The sequence below is a fragment of the Aethalodelphis obliquidens genome, unplaced genomic scaffold (assembly GCF_003676395.1).
Source record: "Aethalodelphis obliquidens isolate GAN/ISIS:26980383/991018 unplaced genomic scaffold, ASM367639v1 scaffold26, whole genome shotgun sequence".
NCBI classification, from domain to species: Eukaryota; Metazoa; Chordata; class Mammalia; order Artiodactyla; family Delphinidae; genus Aethalodelphis; species Aethalodelphis obliquidens.
The window spans coordinates 10,034,411-10,060,919 of NW_020837970.1; the positions used below are offsets into that span (position 1 = coordinate 10,034,411).

Here is a 26,509-nt window from a genome sequence, read left to right on the forward strand (position 1 = left end):
TCAGCTTACAGTTAACTTCTTCCACCTGGTGAGGGTTTCAGTCTCTGCAAAACAGCTCAAAGGACGTGGCTCAGGATATTATCTCTAGCCCTTGAGGAGGAACTAAAGGTCCTTGACTTTGTTTAATGGCTAAACTATTTTTATTTTTGCCTTCCTTGCTTGTTCTCCTTTCTTTCTTTATTTTCTCAACTTCTCTGATTAAATGTACGCTTTGGAACTCAGGGAAGCGTAGGAGGCTACAGTTTTTGAGGCAGGCAGAGGACATGGGTGAGGAAGGCTGCTCTGGGAAGGTTCCATAGGGTCCTGCTTGGATACACTGCCACCATGGCTATCGGTGACTGACTTCCCCACTGGTGCTTCACTTATTCAATCAGTCAGTGATGTGTGCCTGGCCCATTGTGTGCCAGGCACTGTGCTGACAGAGAGGAGAGGGGTCTGTGGAAGGATTCCAGTTCCACACCCTCCAGTTTCACTTCCCGGGTCATGAGGAGGTGGGAGGGGGAAGGGAGATTGCTACTGTCTTTGGCCCCGGAAAAATGCTTCCACTCCCATGTGAAACGCTTTCCCTCAGTGAGCTTCTGCAGAGGTGGAACAGGTTGAAACCTTCTAAAGAGTTTCTGTTAAATTCTAAGAGTACAGAGAGGGAGAGGGGAGGATGAATGGAACTATGATTTATTCAACTGCTATTTGTTCAACAAATATTTAATGAGCCAGTATTATGTGCCAGGTAGTGTGCCAGCAATGAGAAAACAGGTGGAAAAGGGCTATCCCCTGACCTCAGGGGATTTGATAAGCTCAGATGCTGAATTCGTGGTCCACTGGTTCCCAGGGAGTAGCACCCCACCGCCTACCCGACCCCTTCCTTCCTTCCACTGCCAGTCATTTTATTAAAAAATGAAAGCCTGAGGTAATTTGCTCTCCCATGTCAGCTAGGAGGACTTAAACTCGCACAGGCTAAAAGTTCACACTAACAGGCAGGATTAATTAGTAGTTGTCATGGAAATGGAATATCATTAATTATACAATTTGAAACTGTTCAAGTCCACTTGCACCAAAATTACATCCTGAAACTACAGCATCACAAAGCCTTCACACACTCTTGACTCATATTTGAGTCATGTACAACACTTAAGTATTAAATATTATTTGCAAAACAACCAGTATTGTCCATTTATGTGCGATGGGGTAGGAGAGTTGGTGCTCCACACACAGAAGGATGTCTGAGCATGTGGCCCATTATTCACACCTAACACACATCAGTACATCTGTTTTGAAATGCCGTTGCATCCAGACTGTTGTCTAGTGGATAAAGTCTCCTATGGGCCCCATAAAGTGTGCAAGGTGCCTGCATTAGTCGTTTACTGTTGCATGACAAATCACCCCAAAATGTAACAGCTTGAAACAGCAATAATCATTTCACATTTCTCACAGTTTCTGTGCGTCAGGAATTTGGGAACAGCTCAGCTGGAGGCTCCGGCTCAGGGTCTCTCCTGAAGTTGCCGTCCAAGTGTCAGCTGGAGCTGTACCTGAAGGCTTGACTGGGACTGGAGGATCCTCATCCAAAGTGGCTCACTCTTATGATGGTGAGTTGATGCTAGCTCTTGGCCAAGGGCCTTTTCCCTCCATGTGGGCCTCTCTGTGGGGCATCCTGAGTGTCTTTAAGATATAGCAGCTGGGACTTCCCTGTTGGCGCAGTGGTTGAGAGTCTGCCTGCCGATGCAGGGGACACGGGTTCGTGCCCCGGTCCGGGAAGATCCCACATGCCGCGGAGCGGCTGGGCCCGTGAGCCATGGCCGCTGAGCCTGCGCGTCCGGAGCCTGTTGCTCCGCAATGGGAGAGGCCACAACAGTGAGAGGCCCGCGTACCGCAAAAAAAAAAGATAAAGCAGCTAGCTTCATCCAGAGCGAGCAATATAAGAGACCAGGGCTGAAGTGGTAGTGCCTATCCTTGGTCCTAATTGTCATTTGTACGATATATATTAGTCACACAGGCAGCGCCGACTCTGTGTGGGAAGGGCTCATACAAAGGCTTGAATACCAGGAGATGTAGATCCTCGGGGGCCATGTTGGATGCTGGCTACCACCAGTGCTGATCATTGCAAATGCTTCCTCTGCTCTCCAGCGTAGTCAGGCAGCAGGATATTCCCATCCATCAAATCTCTGCATATTTGAGTGAAGCTATGTGTAAATTGATGCATTTCAGAGCATTCTGTAATAATAAAATAGATAATACCAAAACAGCAGAGAATACTATTTGGACTGTTTTCGGACATTCAGAGGTCTCTTGATTCCAGAATCTACAGATAATCACTATTAACATTTCAGCATATGTCCTTCCAGGTCTTTTCCATGTCCTTTCCAGTGGTTCTTCTCCTAACAGCATTTAAAGGTGTTTATGTCTGTCCCATCCTAACACCACCTTTCCTTATCCTCTGTTTCCCTTCAGCTGTTACCTTATATCTCTTATCACCTCCACAGTCTAGCTTCTTAAACAGCTTGGCTAAACTTCTCACCTCCCGATCGCTCCTCACACCACTTAAACTGGCTTCAGTCCCCACTATTCCATGGGAGTTGTCCCTACCACAGTCACCCATGACCTTCTCATTGCCAAATCCAGTGGACACTAAGTCCCTTTCTTTTCTGACCTCTTAGCGCCATCTGATGCTGTTGACCACAAATCTCCCTTCCCTGGTTTTTCTCTTACTTCCCTGACTGCTCCTTATCCGTCTCCACTCTGGGCATTCTTCTATCCACCCCTTAAATGTTGGGGTTCATTACTTCTATCCACCCCGTAAATGTTGGGGTTCCTCAAGCCTCTGTCCTAGACCACTTCTCACTCTACACGTGTTGCCAGGGCAACCCCGTCCATCTCCGCACCTTCATTTACCAGCTATAAGCCAGTGCTTTTTAAATCTACATCTCTAGCTCAGACGTCTCTCCTGAGCTACAGACCTATATAACCAACTGTGTGATGAGTATCTTTGGTCACGTCTCAAGCTCAATGTGTTGAAAACTGAATTCATCATTTCCACCGGCTCTGCCAGTGTCCTCCCATCTCAGTAAATAGCACCTTTATCCACTCAGTTGCCCAAGCCAGAAACACAGGCATTAATTATCCCTGACACCACTCTCTCCATCTCTCACATTCATCAGTCACCATGTCCTAGGGATTCTACCTCCAATATATCTCTAAAATCCGTTCACTTTTCTCCATCCCTTACTGTCAGCTCTCAGCAGCTCTTAACTGGTCATCCTATCTCCAGTCTTGCCTCATCATTTACTTAACCACTCTTCTATCATGGGATGTTTAGGTTTCTTGTACATGATTATACTTAAGAAAATTTTTTTTTGGTTACCTGAGCTCTTTGTTAGATTGGGTTTTGATTTCATGATGTTAATATATTTGCCTCTAAGGTATGCCTTACAAATAAAGAATCAGGAATAAACATCTGATCCCCTTCTCTCCAGACCAAACCTCTCTCCAAAGTCCTGTGTGGTCTCGATTCCAGGGGAATGGATTTCACTATGTTCCCAGGAGTGGACACACTATTCCTCAGCCTGACAAAGCCCTCTGTAACCCAGGCTGGCCGCATCTAGCCAGCCCCGTTCCCAGCCACACACTCTTCCATTCCCTTATGCATCTGGTTGTTCCTTCATCAAGTATTTATCTAGTACACATAAGGCACTGTGCTAAGAAATATCCTCACTGTAACAGGTCCGTATCCTCATGGCATGCTCCACCCCACCTCCAAACTACATTTGTTTTCTGATTCTGGACCTTTGCTCACCACCACCCCGCTCCGTGGAATGTCCTCTTTCATCCCCTTCCCAATAGCCTCGTCTTTCCCATCCTTTGATGTAAGCCTACCTTCACTGACCATCCCAGACCACAGTGATCCCTATACCTTTCTTATCTCTTCTCTCATTTCAAAACGTAATCAAGGTATCTTGCATTGCTATTTTATTATTTCTCATATCAATAGTTCTAACTGTAGCTGTATCAGTACTGTCTCCCCATCTGGATTTAGACCCCTGGAGAATCAGAATCATACTTTTTTTTCCTTTCTAGGGAATTACTTAAGTAGGAAATTCCTTATTAGTAGCTGATTAATTAACTAGTTAATTATTTTACTTCTCTGAGCCTCGAGGTCTTCATATCTAGTACTAGATAATAATTCCAACAATTTAGGGTGGTTGTGAGAATTAAAGATGGCAACAGATGAGAAAAAATATCCTATTGTGCCTGGCACACAGAAGGTGCCCAATAAATGTTAGTTCTCATCCCTGTAATGTCTAATCCTGGGCTGAAAACACAGTAACTAAAAGTACTTACGTGCAAAATGAATGAATGAATGAATCGGTAAATGAATGACAAAAGGCTGAAGGAATGAAATAATGCATTCCCTGTCAGAGAAAGAGACGGACTTTCCTTGGCTGGTATGGGAGCGTATTCTGCCAGAGGAGAGACTGTAGATAGATTTCCTCCTCGGCTCCAAGATCATGAAATGTTGATTAATGGGAAATCAGGTTTGATTTGGGTATTTCTGCTGCAGCCAGCTAATTTTTGTAAGTTTGACTGAATTTGTGATCTGTCAGAATTCCCAGAAGAAAGTAGCAGGCACGTGTTTCTTATAAACTGAAAAGAAATTCTTGTGTAAATTAATTTTCACTGGCATAGATCTGGCTCCAGGTACCGTAAGAAATGAGAATATGTTGGTTTTAGAGCCCAAGCTATAAATAGTTATCCCCTCACTGTCACTGGTGTTTGTAGAAACTCCTTTTTCACTAATGGTCATTCCATTTGTTTTGAAAAAGATATCAAATGGTCCAAAAAGTCTTGAAGGTCATGACATAAAAGGCCTTTGGGGAGGAGGACACTAGGAAGAGGGGTTGTCATCTCCAGATGCTAACCATTTGGTTTTCTAGCTTCACATGTTGAGTTCATGGTATTAATTTTGCGTTCTTCGTGGAGGGAATGACTTTGTGGTCAGCTGCAGTCAGCAGTGACAATTAACCCCTGTCCTCCTATCTTCACCACGGGAGGTGACAGAGGTGACAGAGATTTCTCCATTATTCCCCCGATCCCCTTCTTCATTCCCTGCTCCCCTCTCCTCCCCATTCCTAACAGACCTCCCCATCACCCCACACCATATCTTCCCAACTACATGGAATGTTCTCGAAGAAGGGGGATCATGATTAAGGACTGCAGTCTTGGCACATTGACCCTCCATGCATGCATGAACAAATTGGAGAAATTTATTTTGTGTGGCCACAAAATGGCAAATCTGGAAGGGACATCACAGATCACCTAGTTCAGGGACTCCTCAGCAGGGTCCATGGAATTCTAAGGGATCTGTGGATAGAATTCAATGAGTGCACACATTTGGATGAAGAAGGTTTAAATCTTTATTTTCATTACTAACTGAAATTTAGCATTTTCTTGAATTACAAATAAAGGTAACACCCCACAATAGTGTTGGCACTATCTGTGACTTTTTCACCAAAGAAGTCGTACTTATTTTTTATATCTCATTATAGATATTGCAAAAATCTCAAAATAATCTTTTATTTTCGACATTACTTCAAAATTACAGCAAAATGATAACATTATAAGTAAAAAATTACTTGCCACCAGATCTCATTTGATGCATTAGTAAAGAAGCATATCTATTATTATGTCAAGTATTTATTCTTTATTTCGATTATATTGAAAGTTATATCAACATAATTGGTTTCTTCTGTAATCCTTGGTATTTTGTCTCATGCATTTAACAACATTCTACTGAGAGGGGAATCCATAGATTTCATTTGACTGCCAAAGGGGCCACAGGACAGAAAAGGTTAAGAACTCAGATCTAGTCCCTGGAAGCACAAAATTTGTCTCACACCATATTCCAGGATCTCTGAGAAAGATAATGAAGACACATCAGGATGCAGAGGGAAAGAATACTGTGATCGATTAGCAGTGTCTGTCAGGGGCACAATATGAAGAAAGTGGTAGAATGGAATTGCATACTTTCCAATCTAGGCCAGTGCTGCAAATACAACTTTGTGCAACGATGGAAATATTTTATCTGCACTGTCCAATATGGTGGCCACTAGCCTCATATGACTTTTGAACACTTGAAATGTGGCTGGTGCAACTGAAAATTTAAATTTTTAGTTCTATTTAATTTTAGTTAATTTACATTTAAATACCACCTGTGACTAGTGGCCACTGCACTGGACCACACAACTCTAAACTAATCCCACCAACACCTACCTTAGTCACCTCCCACTCCACCCCACCCCCTCTCATGGAGGAGGAACCTCTACCCAGAGAGAGATGGCCTTTGCCAAAGGTCATTGGACCCATTGGTGACAAACCCACCTCTCTCTACCTCCCAGTTTGGAGTTTTCTCACTTATACAGCATTTCTAAACTATCATTTAGCAGGATGTTCATTCCCTGAATAATGCCCAGTGTGCCATGAGAGAAGAAGTTATTCAAAGTTATGTAAGTCCTCTTGGTAAAACAAGATAAGGCACTATCTCTTCATTGCCGTGAGGTCTGATTTAATGATTTCCTTTTTGTTTATGTCAGTTTGAAGGGCAAAGGGTGGAAATAGGAATTATTTTGCTTTTTTGGTCTGCTAATTTGCTTTAAGAAAATGTTCACAGATATTCTGCATAAAAGTATATTGTTTGCTGTTTTGCAATCTCCAAACACTTAAGTAACCTGCTGTAAGCCAGACTGTTTCTGAGGATGATTCACGCCCCAGAGCAGGTCCCCATCTTGAAGATTCAGGGTTAAAGAACACAGACTGTACCGTGCCCACTCTGTTTGCAGGAGGGGCCTGTGTTGATGAAGAATTGGTGGTGAGGAGGCCTGAGGCGGGGATGCATTCTGATGAGGTCATGGGGAGGGAATGCCTTCCTCTGCAGAGGTGGGAGCCTGGGACAGCTGCCAGGAGTGTGGTCTGGGAAGCACAGCCCTGGGACAGAGGAACAAGAATCATGCATTTGCCCTGCTCATTAGAAATCTTTGGGGGCCTCAACAAGCTGCTTCATAGTTTCACCCTCCTGCAAGCTCAAGCCTCAAGAAACAAAACAAAACAAAGACAAAAACAAAACAAAACAAAACAATGGCCTTTTCTCCTGTCTTGGCTAAGAGAGGGCTTAACCTTGAGTTAACTTTGCCGATCTGACCGCAGCTAAGGCCTGCCACAACTCAAAGCATTCATAGACAGCAAAACTGGCCAACACACTGATTATAATGTTTTCTAAAGTTTCAGTGGTATATAAACAATTTTCAGAGACTTCTTACTGTGAACCAGCAGGCCCTCCTCCAGACATGCTGAATCAGAATTTTTGACGATGTGTCCTAGGTATCTAGGTCTTAAACAAAGCTCCCAACTGATTCTGATGTACAGTTAGATTTTAGGACTGCTGGCCTAAAAGATGACATCCATACCCTTAATCCTGGCATCCAAGGCCTCTGGGAGCTGGCCCTGCTCTATACAGGTGGAGCATCATAGTGGGAAACATACAAATTGTGTAGTAATTGTCAACTGAAAAAACACACACACACACAAAAAGCTGAGAGTTCTGTTTTATTTGGAGACCTTACCGAGGACTATAGCCTGGGAATCAGCCTCTCAGATAGCTCTGAGAAACTGTTCCAAAGAGGTAAGGGAGGAACCAGGATACGTAGGAGTTTTTGATGTAGTTGAAGAGCCAAAGTTTACTTCTAATGACAAAAACAAATATCTCAAGTTAATGATTTTAATGCTTTTCTATGTGTGGGAAGATACAAGAGTCTGGGCTCACTGAAATTATTCCTTTGATAAGCATCCTAACTATCTAGGGCCAGTATCCTGTTTTTCTCCATCCTGAATTCCCCTCAGGGTGCACCATCAGGGCTGGTTGCAGTGGCAGGTGGCGGGACACTTTCCTTGTTTACCGGAATGGCAGGCAACGTTTTTGTCCACATAATGATATAAATAACAACAGCTACCATTCATTGGGTGCCTGCCAGGTGCCAGGTATAGGACTAAGAGCTGTAAGTGAATCACCATTGAATCTGCACGTTGGCTCTATTATTACCATTTTACAGATAATACTCTGAGGTTTAGAGTGGTTAAATAATTTGCGCAGGGACACACAGTCAGGAAGTGAAGAAATGGAACTCATCCTGAGGTCTATCAAATTCCAAAGTCCATGCACTTAACCTAGGGTGAGCAACTATCCCAGTTTGCCTGGGACTGAAGGGCTCCATTACACATGGCACCTTCTGTGCTAAAACCAGGACGGTCCTGGCCACACCAAGACAAGCCGGTCACCCTGTCTCAACTTGGAGATTTCTGCCTGAGATCAGCTCCACCACTTGTGACCAAATTACATCAGGCAAGCCTGCCCACCCTTGGGTCTCCCAGGTTCCTCGTCTGAAAACAGGAACTGTCACATCTGTCCCAGAAGGTGGCTGTGAGCATTAGATGAGATAGTGCCTGTAACAACATCCACTGAAGGAAGAGGTGAGCTTCCCCGCAGGCCCACCTGGTGGAGCCCTGCGTTGTGTTGCTCAGTATGTGTTTATTTGAAATCTGGAAAACTCTCAGCCATGATCTCCTCAAATAATTCTTCTCCATTTCCTCCGTTCTCATCTTCTGAAACTCCTATCCAGTTGTATATATATTAGCGTCTCTCAGTTAAGCCTACACATCTCAGACATTCTCTTTCCCATTTTAAGAATGTTTTGTGGGGACTTCCCTGGTGGCACAGTGGTTAAGAATCCACCTTCCAATGCAGGGGACACGGGTACAATCCCTGGCCCGGGAAGATCCTTCCTGCCACAGAGCGACTAAGTCTGTGCACCACAACTACTGAGCCTGTGCTCTAGAGCCCACGAGCCACAACTACTGAAGCCTGCGTGCCACAACTACTGAGCCCATGTGCCACAACTACTGGAGCCCGCACACCTAGAGCCCGTGCTCCGCAACAAGAGAAGCCACCGCAATGAGAAGCCTGGGCACCGCAACAAAGAGTAGCCCCTGCTCGCCACAACTAGAGAAAGCCCACACAGAGCAACAAAGACCCAATGCAGCCAAAAATAAATAAATAGAATATACAAATTTATTTAAAAAATAAAATCTTAATAAAAAACTATATTTCGTGACACTCTGGGAGAGGTCCTCGGTGCTCTCTTCTGTCTTAGTCTTTCTTCAACTGTACCCAACTAAACCTGACAGTAGTTATTGAGTTTATCAGTAACTACATTTTCATTAGCAGAATTTGTAGCTGGTTTTTCTTCATACCCAGCTGGTCTTGCCTCCTGTCTGCCTGCTTTTTGTTTTACAAATGTCTTGGGTTTTCAACTTTCTTTCTCCTTATATCCCTTTGAAACACTTGTTTGCTGATTTTGGTGACCGTCTTTCCTGGCATCCCCTTGCCTCCTGGTTTGGAATTGAGGTTTGCAGGTGGCTCTGGAGTTGGAGCTTGCTGTGTTTCACTGTGCGTTCTTCCTCCCTCTCTGTTCCCCCCTCTCTGTCGCCGTGGTGTTGCCTCCTTTCTGACCCAGTGGCCCCAGTTAACGACCAAGTCTACTACTGATGGTTCTGGCTTCTCTCGGGGGCAGAGACTCTGGCAAGGTGCTGGCATTGCCCTTGACCTGCCCACCTGGCCAGGTCTGCTTCCTTCTCCCTCCCTTGGACGGCAGCTTGTGGCCGGTGGCCGCCCAGGCCATGGCCATTGCTTCCCTTCAGTCTCATTTCACAGGTAGGGGGGTGCTCTCTGGTCCCACATAGGGGGCCTGGCTTTGTCCCTACCTGACTTGGGGTGCTTTTACTCCCCATTATGTCAAAAGGAGCCAAAATGGCCAGTTTTCGTCTTCTGCTCTCAGGCCCAGAGCCCCATGCCCCAGCCTCACCTACCCCCACTCACAGGTTTGTGTCCTGTGCTGTTTTTTTTTTTCCTTATTGAAGTATAGTTGATTTACAATGTTGTGGTGTACTTTCAAGTGTACGGCAAATTGATTCAGATAGATAGATAGATAGATTCCTTTTCAGATGCTTTTCCATTATAGGTTATTACAAGATACTGAATGTAGTTCCCTGTGCTTTAACAGTAGGTCCCTGTGGGTTACCTATTTTATATATAGTAGTGTGTATACATGTGTCCTGTGCTGTTCATTGAACACTGGGATGTTTTACATCCACGTGTTCCCGTGCCTTTTTTGGTTTTCTCTTATTTCTAGTCTGTCTTTACTCAGCATTTGAGAACAGAAGATCCTGAAAGGATCGTCCTACAAAGCCGTCTTGACTTAGGTATTTCCCTGAAATTGTGTTTCAAAAGAAAATTAAAATCAAGGAAGATTCAAAGTTCTCATGAATGTTTCCTTTGGCACTTAAAATAATAGTCCCAGGCAACCAAGAGAAAGGAACAGGAAGCCACACTGTGATGACAGCATCTTTATGTGATTTTTCCCAGACCAAAGGCACACGGGGTGGACAAGGAAAGAGCCCGATGCTGGGGCCTCATCTAAGCATCTACGTTAACTCAGTGCATGATCTTGGCTGCCAGTTATTGAGCTCCTCCTCTCTCGCTGTTAGACTGAGACCTCCCCCACCGATTCTGAAAGCCTGTGGTTCTCTAACCAAAGGGCAGCATAGCCCAGTGTCCTGTGATCCAGAAGCAGTGTCCCAAGTGTTCCCTTCTTACCTACTCCCACCCTCAAATGACTGCCTGGCCACCACCTCCAGGGCTGCCATTCCAGAAATTACAGCACTTAACAAAGTCTGTTTGGGGTCACAGAGAGAAATTTTGCTCAAATGCTACTTAGGCTTTTCATTTTTCTTCTTCCTTTCCCTCTGACCCAAATTTGAATTCCTAACTAACGTTACAGAAAGTCCCAGTTGGGAGGTAAAGGGGAATAGGGGTGACTGTCTCTATTCCACAGAGGGAGACGTTGCAGCCAGCAAAGTTTCAGGAACTTGCACGAGGTCACCCAGCAAGTGGATAAGGCAGGACTTTTGAAGGCAGGTCCATCTGCTTCCATAGCTGTCCTGCCTCAGCATAGCGTGCCATTCCTGGGCAGATGAAGGGTGGTCCTCTGAGCAGCTGCCATAGTAACAAGGGTCTCTATAGTATCTCTCCATCCCCATTGATGGCTCTCAGAGCAATTCCTCAGTCAGAAAGCTGCAGGTGACCACGGGTACTTACCAGCAACTCTAGCACCCACCCAGGTTTAGGGCCAACTTTTCTACAAATATCCCACCAAATCTTTTCAATTGGGGCCTTTATTGAAATCCCGGGGCACAGTTTTTGCAGATCAAGTCAAGATCTCTTTCTCCACTCGCCATCACTTAACTCTCAGGGCACTGTTACAACCTCAGAGCAAAGCTCCTCTGCCAAGACAAATAGGTCTCTACTTTCTGTTGTTTTCTTGACTTCATAATTCTTGGCTTCGGGCAAAACTGCGAAGCTGGCAGCTTTCATCCCCACCACCCCTGCTGGCTCTGCTCTGCACCCTTTCCTCCCTTCAGAGGCCCTGTCACCCTCACCCCTGCTCCTCAGTCGCACCTCCTCCTCACTCAAAGCTGCTCACACCAGAAAGACAGAGATTTGGGCATGGCAGCAAAAAGGGGACTCTGTCCCAGGGGATTTCCATATTGAAGAGAGTGCATTCTTTAAGCATGCACCTGTCCACCTGTGCGCACATGCGCGCATACACACACACACACACACACACACACACACAAGGTTTATTGTTTTATGATTAGATAATTGACACATGTACATCACAGAAAATGTGAAAAGTACAAAAAATATAAAGAAGAAAGTCAAAACCTGTAATCCAACCACCCAGACAAACCTCCATTAACTCTTTATTTCCTTCCAGTTCTTTGTCTTAATGTATATGCGTATATGCATGCATGGATATATCATACATATATACATTCTAGGGCCTGTTTCAACGCTATCTTGTTGCATTGCTGTGACTGCCAGTTCTCCCTCAGTACCACAGTGCTGACATTATTATTGTTTTATAATCAACTTTAATCCCTGATGGCTCGAATTCTCCATCATCACTTTTTTAAAACATTTTAAAAATCACTCTTAACTCTTTCTTCTTCCTGGTGAATTTTTAATTTATTTATTTATTTTTGGCTGCATTAGGTCTTTGTTGCTGCACGCAGGCTTCTACTCTTTGTTGCTGCACACGGGCTTTTCTCTAGTTGCGGCGAGCGGGGGCTCCTCTTCGTTGCGGTGCGCGGCCTTCTCATTGGGGGGCTTCTCTTGTTGCGGAGCACATGCTCTAAGCACGCGTGCTTCAGTAGTTGTGGCACAGAAGCTTGGTTGTTGTGACTCGTGGGCTCTAGAGCGCAGGCTCAGTAGTTGTGATGCACGGACCTAGTTGTTCGGCGGCATGTGGGATCTTCCCGGACCAGGGCTCGAACCCATGTCCCCTGCATTGACAGGTGGATTCTTAACCACAGTACCACCAGGGAAGTCCCCTGGTGAATTTTAGATTCATTGTGATAAATAAGCCATTGCTTGTTGGGTTGCAAGTTTATTGCACTTATAAATTAATTGGGTAAAATTGGCATTTTTACAACATTCGAATTTTCCGTCCAGAAATATTGTATGTCAGACCTAGATCTTCTTTAATATGTTACAGTAAAGTGAAAAGATTTCCTTCAGATGGGTCCTACATGTTCTTTTTGAGGTTTCTTAATATTTTTAATTTTTTGTTGGAAATTGGGATCTTTCTTCTTTACATGCTTCTGATTTGAATTATTGACTTGGAAAACTTATCCTGCATCTAACCCTTACTCTTTAAATAATTCTAATACTTTATCAATTGACTCCCTCCTTTTCCCAGGAAGATAATTATACCATCTGCAAATAATAATTTTATCTTCTCCTTCATATGTATAATTTTGTGAGTCACTGTACAACTTTAAGAACCATGTTAAATAATATCAGTAAAATCAGTGATTTTTCTTAATTTACTATGGATTATTTCAATCGATTAAGGAACTATTTTTCTAATCTTAGTTTTTAGTCTTTTTTTTTTTTTTTTTTTTTTTTGCGGTACGCGGGCCTCTCACTGTTGTGGCCTCTTCCGTTGCAGAGCACAGGCTCCAGCGTGCAGGCTCAGCGGCCATGGCTCACGGGCCCAGCCGCTCCGCGGCATGTGGGATCTTCCCGGACCGGGGCACGACCCCATGTCTCCTGCATCTGCAGGCGGACTTTCAACCACTGCGCCACCAGGGAAGCCCAGTTTTTAGTCTTTTAAATCGAGATTGGATATTGAAACTTCTCAGATATATTTTCATAATATGTTGAGATTATCATATTTTTCTTACTTTACTTGTTAATATTAGAAATTACCGTTATAATTTCCTAGCACTAAAGTAATCTTTATATTTCTAGGATCACACCTACTTTATCCTGGAGAATTTTTTTTTTTTTTTTTTTTTTTTTTTGCGGTTATGTGGGCCTCTCACTGTTGTGGCCTCTCCCGTTGGGATCTTCCCAGACCAGGGCACGAACCCATGTCCCCTGCATCGGCAGGCAGACTCTCAACCACTGTGCCACCAGGGAAGCCCTTCCTGGAGAAATTTTTTAATGTACTCTTGAATTTGATTCATTGATGTTCTATTTAGGATTTGTACAGCTGCCATATGAACAAGTGAGATTAGTTTACAGCAGCGTGTCCCAAAGTCTGTTCTATGGAACACTATTGCTATGAATTGTGCTACAGAAAAAGGAAGAGAAGGGAAGTCCTGTGTTAAAACTAATTTAGAAAATACTACATATCCCTCTTGGAGATTCACAAGGTATATTCCCATTTTAAGATTCTGAGACAAGCTGGGGTTAAAAGGAGAAAAAAGAGAGAAACTTGGGTTTAAATTCGCATAACCCAGCATTTCCCAAACTGATTGACCATACGAATCCCTATCTGACATAATTCCTATTAACATCTTGCAGAGCTCATGTCTGAGGCATGCACTTTGGAAACTGTCTTTGTCAGTGTTGACACTGGTTTCGCTGGAAACCTCTTCCATCAGAAGTTCTAATCAAAGGCTTATAATCAATTAAACTCTGTTGCTGCTACCCTACACAATAAGATACTTATTGTTTCTTCCAATTAAAGTTGATGCCTTTCAGTTTCATGATTCTGAGACATTGTCTCACTCCACTGGGTCCCTTTGGGATCTCAAGGATGCAGAAAAACTCAACCTTCAGAAGGATCCAGTTCGGGGTTGTCTTTATTTAACCTTCCCTCCAAGCTTGACTGGTTCTTCCTTGATCTTCTCCTCAGTTCACGGGACTACATGGTCTGGGCCCTCCGCCAGTGATGTCTTCACTCCAAAGCAGCCTGACTCTTCAACTCAAGTGACCTTATGTGGCCTAGGTAACTTTTCCTCCATCCCTTGTCCTGCATCCTGAAACCGTCTATTTCCACTCACCATCCCCTTTGCTCTCTCTTCTCCTCCCAACTCCAAAATCCCACTTTTTCTATAAATACCCAAGAGATACTCAAGACTGAGAAACACATAATCTTAGTTGCTAAAAAGTTCCCAGAAGCAAAACCCTTCTAGACGTTGCGGGGGATAGATAGATTTACTGTATGGCCTCTGCCCTTCGGCAGCTCTGATTCTTGTGCTGGGGATGAACAAGTATCAAATCATTGCAGCGAACCTTTTGCCCAGTGCCTGGCATAAGAAGAGCTCAGTAGCCATTGACTAACATCACACTGAATAGAAAGTGATAAGTGCCTTATAGAGTTATGTGTATGGTGTGTGGTTAATCTTCTGAAGAATTCACAGAGCAGTGACATTTGAAAAGGGTTTAAAAGGATGAATAGGAGCTCATGTGGTAGAGCAAGGAGGCAATGAAACACTTTGCAGCTGAATCAGACTTTCCAAAACTCTTTCACATACCAACCCCACTTGATCGTCACGACACTGTGAGGTAAACTTCATTGTTGCTAAACCCATTTTTCTATTGAGGAGGTTAAGGATCACTTGCAGCAATGAGCTTTCCCAAATCAAAAGATTTCAGGAATACATGAGTAGCTGTCCTAGCACTCTGATAAGAAACAGCCATTCTTAAGAGGTGTTGAGGTCCCAGGAAAACAAGGCAGGTGTGGTCCCTGTCGTCATGGAGCTCATAGGCTAGATTCACAGAACTTCAGGGCTGCAAATTCTCTCCATGTGGAGGGGTTTTTTTGTTTTGTTTTTTTCTTTTTGCGGTACGCGGGCCTCTCACTGTTGTGGCGTCTCCCGTTGTGGAGCACAGGCTCCAGACGCGCCGGCTCAGCGGCCACGGCTCCCGGGTCCAGCCGCTCCGCGGCATGTGGGATCTTCCCGGACCGGGGCACGAACCCGTGTCCCGTGCATCGGCAGGAGGACTCTCAACCACTGCGCCACCAGGGAAGTCCCATGTGGAGGTCTTTAGCTCAGCAATTAGAGAGAGAGCTGAAGAAATTGCTTTTTTCCACAGACTGAAGCTGGGCCCACCTTTAGCCTAGGAGTAAATGGTGCAGCAGCCAGAGTGTGAGGCCGGCAGACACCCTCAAGATGGGGGTAGGCAGGGGGCGGGGGGCACCCCTGGCTTACATCTGAACCTCCTGGGGAGCCATAAAGAATACTGGTGCCAGGTGTGCCCTGGACCGCTGAAGTCAGAAGCTGGGTTTTGGTGGGAGGGGGTAGTCATGGGTACGTTTAAGTGTCCCACTTGATTGTAATGTGCAACCAGAGTTATAAACCAGTGTTCTGATAGAAAGGTTGGGGCAGTATAGGGACCCAGTTGTGAAGTTCTAATTCTGCTCCTTTACTTCTCTTTCCCCTGCCTTCCTCCTGCATCCCTGCAGCTCCTTTCTGCTGGTCCCATTCTAAGCACCCACATCTGCTCCATCCCAGCTACCTAACATGGGGGCTGAGATGTGCTCCTGGGTTCATCACCACGAAAAGCTTCACTCTCGGATCCTAAGGATGCATTTAAAAGGGGCCTTCTCAGGGAGGACTTAATGGTCATAACGGTGACAAATAAGGCACAGAGAGAGCCAAGGTGCAGTGGGCCTTCGGGTTTCTGTTCAGTCACACCACAGAGGCAGCCATCTGCTGGGTTAGGGCTGGGCCTGGTGTACAAAGGTAGGTCAGCTCTCACTGGTGAGACTACCTTCTCTCTCCCCACCCCTGCCTCGGATATCTCAGGGGAGTAAGAAGAGACTCATATCCTGCTGCTTGCCCGTGGCCAGAATGGCTCCAGGTACACAGCCCAACAGAGGCCGGGGCCTGGAGCAGAGCAGGTGCCAGCCCAGCTGGGGAGCTCATTCCCCCCCGCCCCACCCACCTCTCACCTCCCCTCGGGCATTTTCTCAGTGACCCAGAGAAGGAAAAGAAGTCCTGCAGTCTCTGCGCAGACACGTGGTATTATGCGCCTTTGTGCAGCTGAACCTGCCCTGCCCCAAGACCCTGATGCTTTCCTAGGGCGGGGGTGATTCCCCCAGCCTGCAGCAACTGGAACATGTTCTGGAATTCATCTGGATTGCCAGGGGCCATGAGAGGAGGTGGACAGGGACACTGACCAAAGGTCCCAAAGCGATACAGTCCAGCTTACCTGATGCCAGAGAGTGAGATGTTATGGTGACAGAAGCCAGCTTTAGGACTGTCATCCTATTGGTTGGTTATCACTACTGTTATCTGATTTACATATTTCCATAAGTATTTATTGCACTAGATCCCTCTGGCCTTAAGTCAATGATGTAATGGGAAAAAGGACCCACAGATGAAACCCTGCCTGTGGATGCAGAGCGTTAGATGGTAGACTCCCCAGCCATCAGCTGGATGGAGGTGGGTGTCCCCGCAGAAGTCTGCCTATTGGTCCTCCTTGGCCTGATTTCTTCGACTGCAGAATCAAAAGAGCACTGCTGACTCCAGGGCTGCTCCCCTAGGATGTTGTAAAAGTGAACAAGTTATTGATGGCAGGGAACTGGCCGTCTCTGAGTGGAAAGGGTAATAAATCAAACATTCCATTATGTCTGTTTCCAATTTCTCCTTTCAGTGAATGTTTGCTCATCGTCTACAGCATGTAGCAGCATGCCCCTGCTCTAGTAATGCTAATCTTCTGTGTGTCATAGGTTAAGAGCATAAACTCGGGATCCAGTCTGCTTAGATTTTAATCCCGGCTCTCTACTTCCCAGCTGGGTGACCCTGGGTAAGTTACTTCACTTCTCTGTGCTTCAATTTCCTCATCTGTTAAGTGAAGATAATAATAGTACTTACCTCACAGGGTTGTTATAGAGAATAAATGTGTTAATATATATAAATGGCTTAAAATCGTGCCAAGCACATGATAAGTGCTCAACAAATTTTCACTACGAAGATGATTAATACATAGCACTTTCACATAATGAGTTCACAGAAGCTTATTTATGTTTGGCACCTAAACTCTAACACAGTGTTTTTCTAACTTGTCTGGTGTTTAAAAAACAAAAATACCCAAGGTACTTGTGAAAAATAGAGGTTCCAGGCCACTGCCCTGAAGATTCTGATGCAGCAGGTCCGGAAGGGATCCGAGAAGCAGTATATTTAACAAATGGCCCAGGTGATCCTAATGAAGAGTTTAGGGACTCAGCTGCTACAATGGGGCTAAGAGGCAAAACCTGGCCTCTTCTGGGCTTCCCTGTACTCCCTCTGCCAGTTAATCTGAAACGCCAGGGAGGGGAAGGCTCTTTCACTTTGGAGCTTTGGGAAAGCTCACATTGTCTCCCCCATCCCATTTCAGCAAGAGAGGCTTCCTAGAAGAGGTGGAGGGATTTCCAGGACTGGAACAAAGGGAGAGACCTTGACTCACAGGCAAGAAGACGGTGAGTTATTGTAAGACTGGGGACGCAGGAGAAGATGTGGCCATGGCAGGGTGGGCCAGGGGTGCCTAGAGGCACCCGAGTTTGGCACTTCTTTGAGAAATACACGTGTTTAGAGTCCTGAGCTTCACGGCATCTGGTCAGTCTCTCTAGGCATCTGTTCTTCCCTACACCCAGGATAAAATCCTGAGGTCCCTGTAAACTACAGGCCCATTTTCCCAGAAATTCAGACCCTGTTCTTGAATCAGGTGTTCATTGATTGAACCACATCTCCTAAGCATTCACCAGGCATTGGGAACACAAAATTGTGTGAGTCTAGACCAAGAGCTTCTCTCGGAGTGTGATTCAGACCGCTCTCCATGGAGAAGCTCGGAAGCTTGGTGTCCCGTGGGAAGGACATGTGAGAAGCGATTAGCAATGCCAAGTGACAAGTGTGTGCTAGTGGTCCACCACCGCTGCCATGGGAGCTCTGAGGAGAGGCAAACTCTTCTGGGGAGGTGAGTGTTGCAGTCTTGGAAGACTCCTCAGAGGAGTTGAGCCAGTTCTTGAAGGATGAGAAAGTGCAGTCAGACTGCCAGAGTAAGAAGAGGTATTCTTTTTTTTATAAATTTATTTATCCATCTGTTTTTGGCTGTGTTGGGTCTTCCTTGCTGCATGCCGGCTTTCTCTAGTTGCAGCGAGCAGGGGCTACTCTTCGTTGCTGTGCACGGGCTTCTCATTGCAGTGGCTTGTCTTGTGGTGGAGCACGGGCTCCAGGCACGCAGGCTTCAGTAGCTGTGGCACGCGGGCTCTGTAGTTGTGGCTCGCGGGCTCTAGAGCACAGGCTCAGTAGTTGTGGCGCATGGGCTTAGTTGCTCCGCGACATGTGGGATCTTCCCGGACCAGGGCACGAACCTGTGTCCCCTGTACTGGCAGGCAGATTCTTAACCACTGCGCCACCAGGGAAGTCCCAGAAGAGGTATTCTAATTTTTTTTTAAATTAGAGGAAAGACAGCAAGGTGTAAAAGGGCACAGATGTGGCTGGAATGCAAAGGCTGAGGAAGGGGGTGGGAAAGTAGGTTGGTCTGGCTCCCTGAGATCCCTGGGTTCCATGCAAGGCATCCCTCCCTCCCCATGGGGAGAGCAGCAGGGATGAGAAAGCCCCAGGATGATGTCCATCCCCAGCAATGTTCTTCACTTCCACGGAAAATCCAGCCCCTCACTCATCGAGGAACAGGAAGCAGCACTCACTGTAACTGAACCTTCTTCCGGGACTTGCTTTACCCACAATCAAATCCTGGCCCAGTCTCTGCCTGAGGCCAAATTAGGCCCTGGTGTTATGTGCTAGCCAAGTCTCCTCTTGTGAAGGGGGTGTGGCTTCGTGGTCATTTTGTAACTTCCCGAATGCGTCTTTGAAGCTTTGGAACAAGCCAGGACCTATCTGTGCCCTCAGATCTCAATGAAGGAGAGGGTATAGTTAGAGCCGTTATCCCCGGAGTGTGCTGGGCAGGAGGTGGTGGGGGGTGGGAGGGGCGGGCTTTAGGATGGGCCCTTGTTCCTGCCCAGATGCCCCTCCCACCTGTCATGATGCTATAAATTCTTACCATCTGAGTCACAATTACAATCCTGTAGAAGTGGGTAAGGCTGTGTCACCTTGGGTTGGTAAGTCACAGGTGTTTATTGGTGCTCCTTCCACACTTCTCTATCTTTGCACCTGTCACCTCTGTTTAGACAACTGCCACATTTGTCTGATGAGCAGGCCTATTAGCTGTGCCTGGTGTTTTCGATGGCCAGCAGGACATTTATGGCTGAGAGCAGTGTATCCTTGTTGTTAAGGACAAGGACTCCAGAGTCCGTCTGAGTTTGGAACCAGTTCCACCTCCTATGTCACCTTAACTTTTCTTTGCCTCAATTCTTCTATCTGTAAAATGGGAATAGGAAAGTACCTACCTCCTTGGGCTGTGGGGAAAAGAAAACGAGCTCATACACATAAATTTCTCCAACAGTGCCTGGCACACGGTAAGCACACAATAAAAATTAGCTGTAAGTATTATCTCCTTTCAGAAGTCCTGCTCTCACTTCAAACTCATATGTCAAAATGGAGACCTGAGTTCTTAGTTCTGGCCTGGTCCCTCCGTTAAAAAGCTCTAGAGGCTCTTATATAACAGGCAAAGAAATGAAGCCCAGGGTGATGAAGCGACTTGCTCAGGGTCACACAGAAAGCCAAAGGGAAAGCTGGTGCTTCAGACTCATGGCCACTTCCCACGAGCCTGCTTGCACCAGCCCGGTGACCCCACAGGAAGCTTCGGGCACTGCAGAGAGCCCTTGAAGAACAATTTAGACTTAGTGCCACAATCACCTGGGCCACTTTTTGAAAATGCACATTCCTGTGGTCCCCTATTGAATTCTGATCCAGTAAGTCTAGGATGGGGCCCCAGATTAGCATTTTAAAAAGCACACCTTCTTCCCTTCCCCCAACCAGGCAATTCTGATTCAGCTGGTCTGCACTTTGAAAAATGCCTCTCAAAAGCCAGTCTCCCTCACGTGCTGCCACTGGAGATGAAATCCCAAGCAGGGCCCAGTAAGGCCCTCTGGCCAGCCCCAGGCTGCACCAGTGCAGTTACTAGGCATGCCTGTGATCCCTCAGAGGTATTTCAGGAATTTGGTCACATTCTTTCACGCTCTCATCCTGAAAAGGAACTGCCAGTCCTTCAGACAAAGATGCACCTGTACCCCTGCAAAATCAGTGGGGCATTCAACACCAAGATTATCATTCCACTGAGCATTGTTTACTGTAATCGGACGCTGGGAGCTAGGGGGCTTGTGGGTAATCTGATTCATGGCACCTCCCTCCTCCATGGGTGACCTCATCAAAGGCTCACTGCATGCAATACTGCCTCAGAAGCTTCCGTCCTAACTTTCCTTACAACACTGACTGTGTGGCCCTTCTTACCAGAGGGAGGAAATCAAATACTCAAAGAAAGAACAGATACTCAAAGAGCAGTGTTTTGAGATAGTGGCAAGAAGGACAGTACTTTATATCTGCTTATTAAGGGACTCTGGCTGTGGACAACCATCCACTAGGAAAAGAGAAAGCATTCCCAAACTAAGTGGTCAATTCTGAGATATTTTTAAAAACGTTGACAGGAGTCATCTAGCTTATGGAAGATTTCATTTTGGAGGGTTTTAAGAGCTGTTTCTTCTCAGCCTTTGACTTTCTCTTGCTCAGAACTTGTACCCGGGCCTGTGTTCATTTATTTCCATTTCTGAGTTATCACTGGGACACAGAGATAACAAGGTCTGCTGATCAGAATACAGCTGTGAGGACTAAGAAAGACCATAATAACTGTCCTGCAGCAATCTGAGGTTGGCCTTTCTCAGCAGTGTGGCCCGCAGGGGCAAGTGCATAACCTTCAGGATCACCCAGAATGGGTTCCAGTCCCAGATCTGCTGGTCTCTGGCTGTGGGGCCTTGGACGGGTTACTTAATTCTGAGTCTCCATTTTCCTGTCTGTAAAATGTGGATACTTATATTGAACTTATAGGGCTTTTGTGCTGATCAAAGGACACAGTGAATGTCTAGCATGATGCCCATCACAGGACAGCCAATATATAGTTGTTATTCTTTTGTTCCCTATTTTCTTCTTGGTAACAGTGATTGTGATTGTGCCATTGTTCAACTAAAGAGAAAAGGAATCATTCTGAAGCTAGAAGAAAGGGAATGAAATAAAGCATATTTAACCCATCCAGTGGAAGACAATAAAGCAAAAAAGAGAGAGAGAGAGAGAAGGAAAGACACAAGTAACTAGAAAACAAAAAGTGGTAGAAGTTAGTTAAAATATATCAGTAAACAAAACAAATATAAACAGATTAAACTCATCTGCTAAAGAACAAATTTTCAGATTGGATTTACTTTTTTTTCCATTCACTCATTCAAGCAATAATTATCTACTATGTTCTAGGCAGTGGTCAAAGCACTGGAATCTAGCTAAAAGCTATTCACAAAATATACATGTAAAGACAAAGAAAGAAGACAGTTGAAAGCAAAAGATTAGCAAAAAATACACCAGGTAAGTATTAACTAAAAGAAAGTTGATTTAGCAATATTAATTCAAAACAAAATAGACCTTAAGACAGAAACTTGGCAATAAAGAAGGTCTTGATAAAGGGAACAGTTCACCCAAAAAATATAACTATCTTGAACCTATACTCATAACATAGCCTCAAAATACATAAAGCAAAAACTGACAACATTATAAGGAAATACTGACAATCCACATCACAGTAGTAGACTTTAATCACTTCTCTCAGAAAGTGTTCCAACAAACAAAAATTAGGAAGGATATAGAAGATTTGAACTACAGGTTAAATTTATGACCCTTGCATCTCATAAATAAAGAATAAATAGCTTTTCAAGTAAAACTTATAGGAATTAATCAGTACCATATGCCACAAAGGCACTAAAGAATTGATAATATACAATTAATTCTCTGCGCAGTACAATAAAATTATAAGTCAGTAACCAACACCTTTCCACACAGAACCCACGTGTTAAGAAAATTCCTAAGTAGATTTCTAAATAATTAATGGGTCAAAGGAAGAATGATCATGGAAATTTTAAAATATTTTATAACTGAATAACAGCAAAGTATTACATAGCAAAGAGCAACATAAATTCCATTACCACCCCACGGGCATCTCCATAGCACAGCGATATGCCAAGATCTTGGGGCTCAGACAGCAGACGGAAGCCTTGAAAACTAGAGCAGGTGGAGTTACAGTAGTGCTAGAGAAGACTATTTCTCAAATACCTTTTTTTTTAAAATTGAAGTATAGTTGATTTACAATATTGTGTTAGTTTCAGGTGTATAGCACAGTGATTTAGTTATACGTACATATATATCTCTATCCTTTTTAAGATTCTTTTCCCTTATAGGTTATTACAAAATATCGAGTAGAGTCCCCTGTGCTATATAGTAGATCTTGTTGGTTATCTATTTCTATCTAATAGTGTGTACATGTTACTCTCACATACCTTTTATTCCTCCCTGCTTTCTCTTACACTGTTGCCTCTGTCTGGAACGCCATCCGCCCCTGCATACCCTCCAACTGCCTATGCACCCTGACCCTCATCTGGTGAACTTCTTTTCGTACGTTAAGAACCAGTTCAATCGTCATTGACTCAGCTAACGCTTGGCTCCCACAGCATCTCTTTTCAGGAGCACTTTTTGATCACAAGTGCTGTACGGTGTACATGTTTCTTCTTTTCAATAGCTATAAACTCTAAAGAGTAGGGGCTACATCCTAGTCTTCTTCACCTGCCTAGAGCCACACACAGTAGGCACTCGGTAAGTTTTTGTTGAAAGACCATTGGGATTTTCATCTCCACCCTATGTCTTTAATTACCTGGAGCATTTCAGACTGTGGTCTGCCTACCGTGGCTGGAGGGAAGCCCTCCACTCTGGTTTCCAGAGCTGTACCACAGAAGCGCCCACCATTTCTGTGTCGGGAAGAGCCAGAGAGCCACATTCCTACCAGGTCATGGCCCCCACTGAAACCACAGTTAAAATGCAATGCCACCCTGAAGGAGGACGCTTTAAGTCAGAGCCCAGTATTTTTAGCAGATTTCATTTCACAATCTGCCCCCAGAAGTCTGCAAATTTGGACTTTGGGCCCAAACCCTGGCTAGAAATTGACATTTACCTGCTTTTACAGAAAGAAGTAAGATTTCACTCTAGGCAAGGAAAAACCTCAATAAAGACTGCATTTACCTTCCTGGGGAGCCATTTGCCTGATGTGAACTGAATCCTAAAATGCAAATTCTTTCTTGGGGAATGAGTATGGCAGCTGATGTTGCAACATTGCTCAGAGCAATTTGAAAACAATTCTGTTATTATTACTATCATTATCATTATTTCAACCTAGCCATTAAGTTAATATGGTTAAGTCAGCATTTTCAGCAAATTGTTATGGCATGAAGGAGTGTGTGTGTGTGTGTGTGTGTGTGTCTGTGTTTGGGATTACAGCTGTCATCATCATTTCTATTCTGCTTTAGGGGTTAAATATTTAACCACAAGTATGTGCTGCAGGCTGAAACCTGATGAGTGAGGGGGAGCCAGGGAGAAAGGGGGGCTCCTAACCATACTTCTTATTAATATGAAGGTAATAAACATGATTGTTTAATAGAGTACGTGTAAGCTGGCCTATGAGGCCACAATAGATCACGTGTGTACACATCAGCATCTCAGCACCTCCCATGGATCCTGGCATTCTCCACGTCTGAGCACTGTGGCAGCCCAGAGGAGGCTAAAGTGAACTTGACTTGAGCAAGTGGGAGCAGCGCTTGTGGTGTGTATCCCCCAGAGGCCACTGCCTGATTTATTAGCACACCTACAATTACCCAACGCTTCAACAGACCTGCAAAGCAAGCGGTGAGGGGGGTGGCGAATAGCATTAGATCCCTTCCATGGAGTCAGGGCAGCAGCATTGAAAAAGTTGGAGTGTTGGAGTCAGCCAGACCTGAATGTGAGTCCTAGCTGTGTGACCCTGCGGAGATTACTTAACCTCTCTGAATCTGTCTTCTCATCCACACAATAGTGGCTATAACCCTCTCTCTTAGGGTGGTTATGAAGATTAAAAGGGATAAAACTTATATCACATTTACTTTCTGCACATGCACTGTAGGCACTCACTAAAGAGCAGCTACTTGGTTGTTACGGTTATTCTGTTCTCATTAGTTCATGTCATCTCAATGCCTATTTTCTAGCCCAGTGCCTACCTCAGGGCTCCCATGGTACTTGTTGACCAGGGCCATTCAGAACCTTGATGGCCAAGAGGACTGTCCTGAAGACACCCAGAAAGATGCACCCCACATCTGGGAATCTCTCCACTCTCTCCCCTGGCCCTGGGAAGTAATTTGAGATGTCCGGCTGGGCATTGCTCTTAGAGGACAATGTGTTTACAAGCACTGCTAGGGCCATGGTGTGCAGGCTGGGATGGGACCATCCGCTCAGGGACTGGGTTTGGGTCTCCCTTCCCTGGGGACTCCCTGTTGATCTGTAGTGTTCCTTGGGAGGCACTCACGTAACATGCCCCTACATGCACACACTCATACACGCACTTGTACACACGTACACAGATGTACATTCACACGCACACACACACACACACACACACACACAGACATACACTCATACACAGCGTTATGCCTCATCTTCTTTTTGGAGACTTTGGTTTGAACTGAATGTCTTGTGCCATCACTGCAATGGCAGTACCCCTGTTGAGAGCATGGACATAAAAGATACATAAAAGATAAAAGATAAGATAATAATCTTATCAGTGGTTTAATCCCCCATCCTTAAGCTTACTTTTTAAAACTTGGAAATAATAAAAAGGTAGAAAATAGAGGGGAAATATCTATAGTCCCACTCTCCACAGACCTTTGCTAACACCTAGCAATATCTCTTGCAAGTCTTTATGCATATTTTATTTTACATCGTAATGATTATCCTATGTATTTAATATCTGTGTGTATGCACTGCTTCTTTCACTTAATTTTATAGAGTAAGCATCATTTTAATAGTTGCATAATATTCTGTAAAGAAGGACACACCACGATTTATTTGTCCCAGTCATTGGAACCTTAGATTGCTGTCCAAATGTTTGCTATTATAAATGGAATTATGAAATCAAGTTTTCTTCTGCTTTGGGAGTTATTATCTCAGGAATTATTTTCTAGAAATATAAGGTTAAAGGTTATATGGCTCTTAATACATATCACCAACTGATTTCCAAAAGAGTCACATCAGTGTATAAACCCCCAAACTTTTGCTCTTGATCGTCACTGATATGATCCCCCAAGAAAAACCCCGGCATCCTTGGAGGATGCCTCATTCAGGCAGCAGGACATAGTTCCACCACTAAGTTCATCAGTCATCAAAAGGTGTTTCCAACACCACTGAGTACCGGAGATGACGTTAGGGTTCAAAGAAACAAAGTTCTTAAAGTATTAGAAAAACTATGAAATATACAAAATCCCTGTTTCCATAAGTATTATTGTTTAGGACTTGGCTAAAGTATGTATTTCAGTTTTGTAAAAAGAAGAACTACTATGTAATAAAAGTGCAGACCACACACTCTTATGATAAAAGCTGTGAAAGTGCAGCAGCAATGTCCATCCTGGTCAAATAGGCGGAGCCCAGCCATGCCCTTAGAAGGAATTAGGGACAAGGGCAGGAAAAATGAGCGAAGAAAATGGCTTTCCACACACACAGGACCACATGCTAATGAAAATTCAGAGACCCTTGGAGGGTTGGGGGTAAGGTGAGGGCAGCATTTTATGCTGTTATCAGACACTGTTACCTGAGCGGGAGGGAGGGATCTAAGAAACTGAAGGGACCGGAAGAGACCTTAGGGTCCTAGACTCCACCATGGGGGTTGAGGGTATGGGGAGGAAGGAAAAGATGAGAACAGGCAACTCAGAGGGAAATTTTGTACACTCATTTGCCAGTTTCACAACGTCACCTTGAAAACAAGCATCGTCCACCTTGAAAACAAGTTATCACCCAAGTAAAGGCAGAACTGAGTCATGTTTCCCTGGTGCTGAAATATCCAGGTGATACAACATTGTAAATCAACTATACTCCAATAAAAAATTTTTTAATAAATAAATTTTAAAAA

The 26,509-nt window shown here is 44.7% G+C and overlaps 1 long non-coding RNA gene across 1 annotated transcript in view; it reads left to right on the forward strand.

Moving 5' to 3' along the window:
* Positions 1-1,439: 1,439 nt before the first annotated feature.
* LOC113629091 (uncharacterized) overlaps positions 1,440-26,509 on the forward strand; it is a 29,066-nt gene continuing 3,996 nt past the window's right edge. Inside the window, exons 1-4 of the long non-coding RNA XR_003436383.1 lie at positions 1,440-1,583; positions 14,304-14,396; positions 17,127-17,203; positions 17,774-17,855. This is a non-coding gene — a long non-coding RNA (uncharacterized LOC113629091). The remainder of the gene's footprint in view (positions 1,584-14,303; positions 14,397-17,126; positions 17,204-17,773; positions 17,856-26,509) is intronic.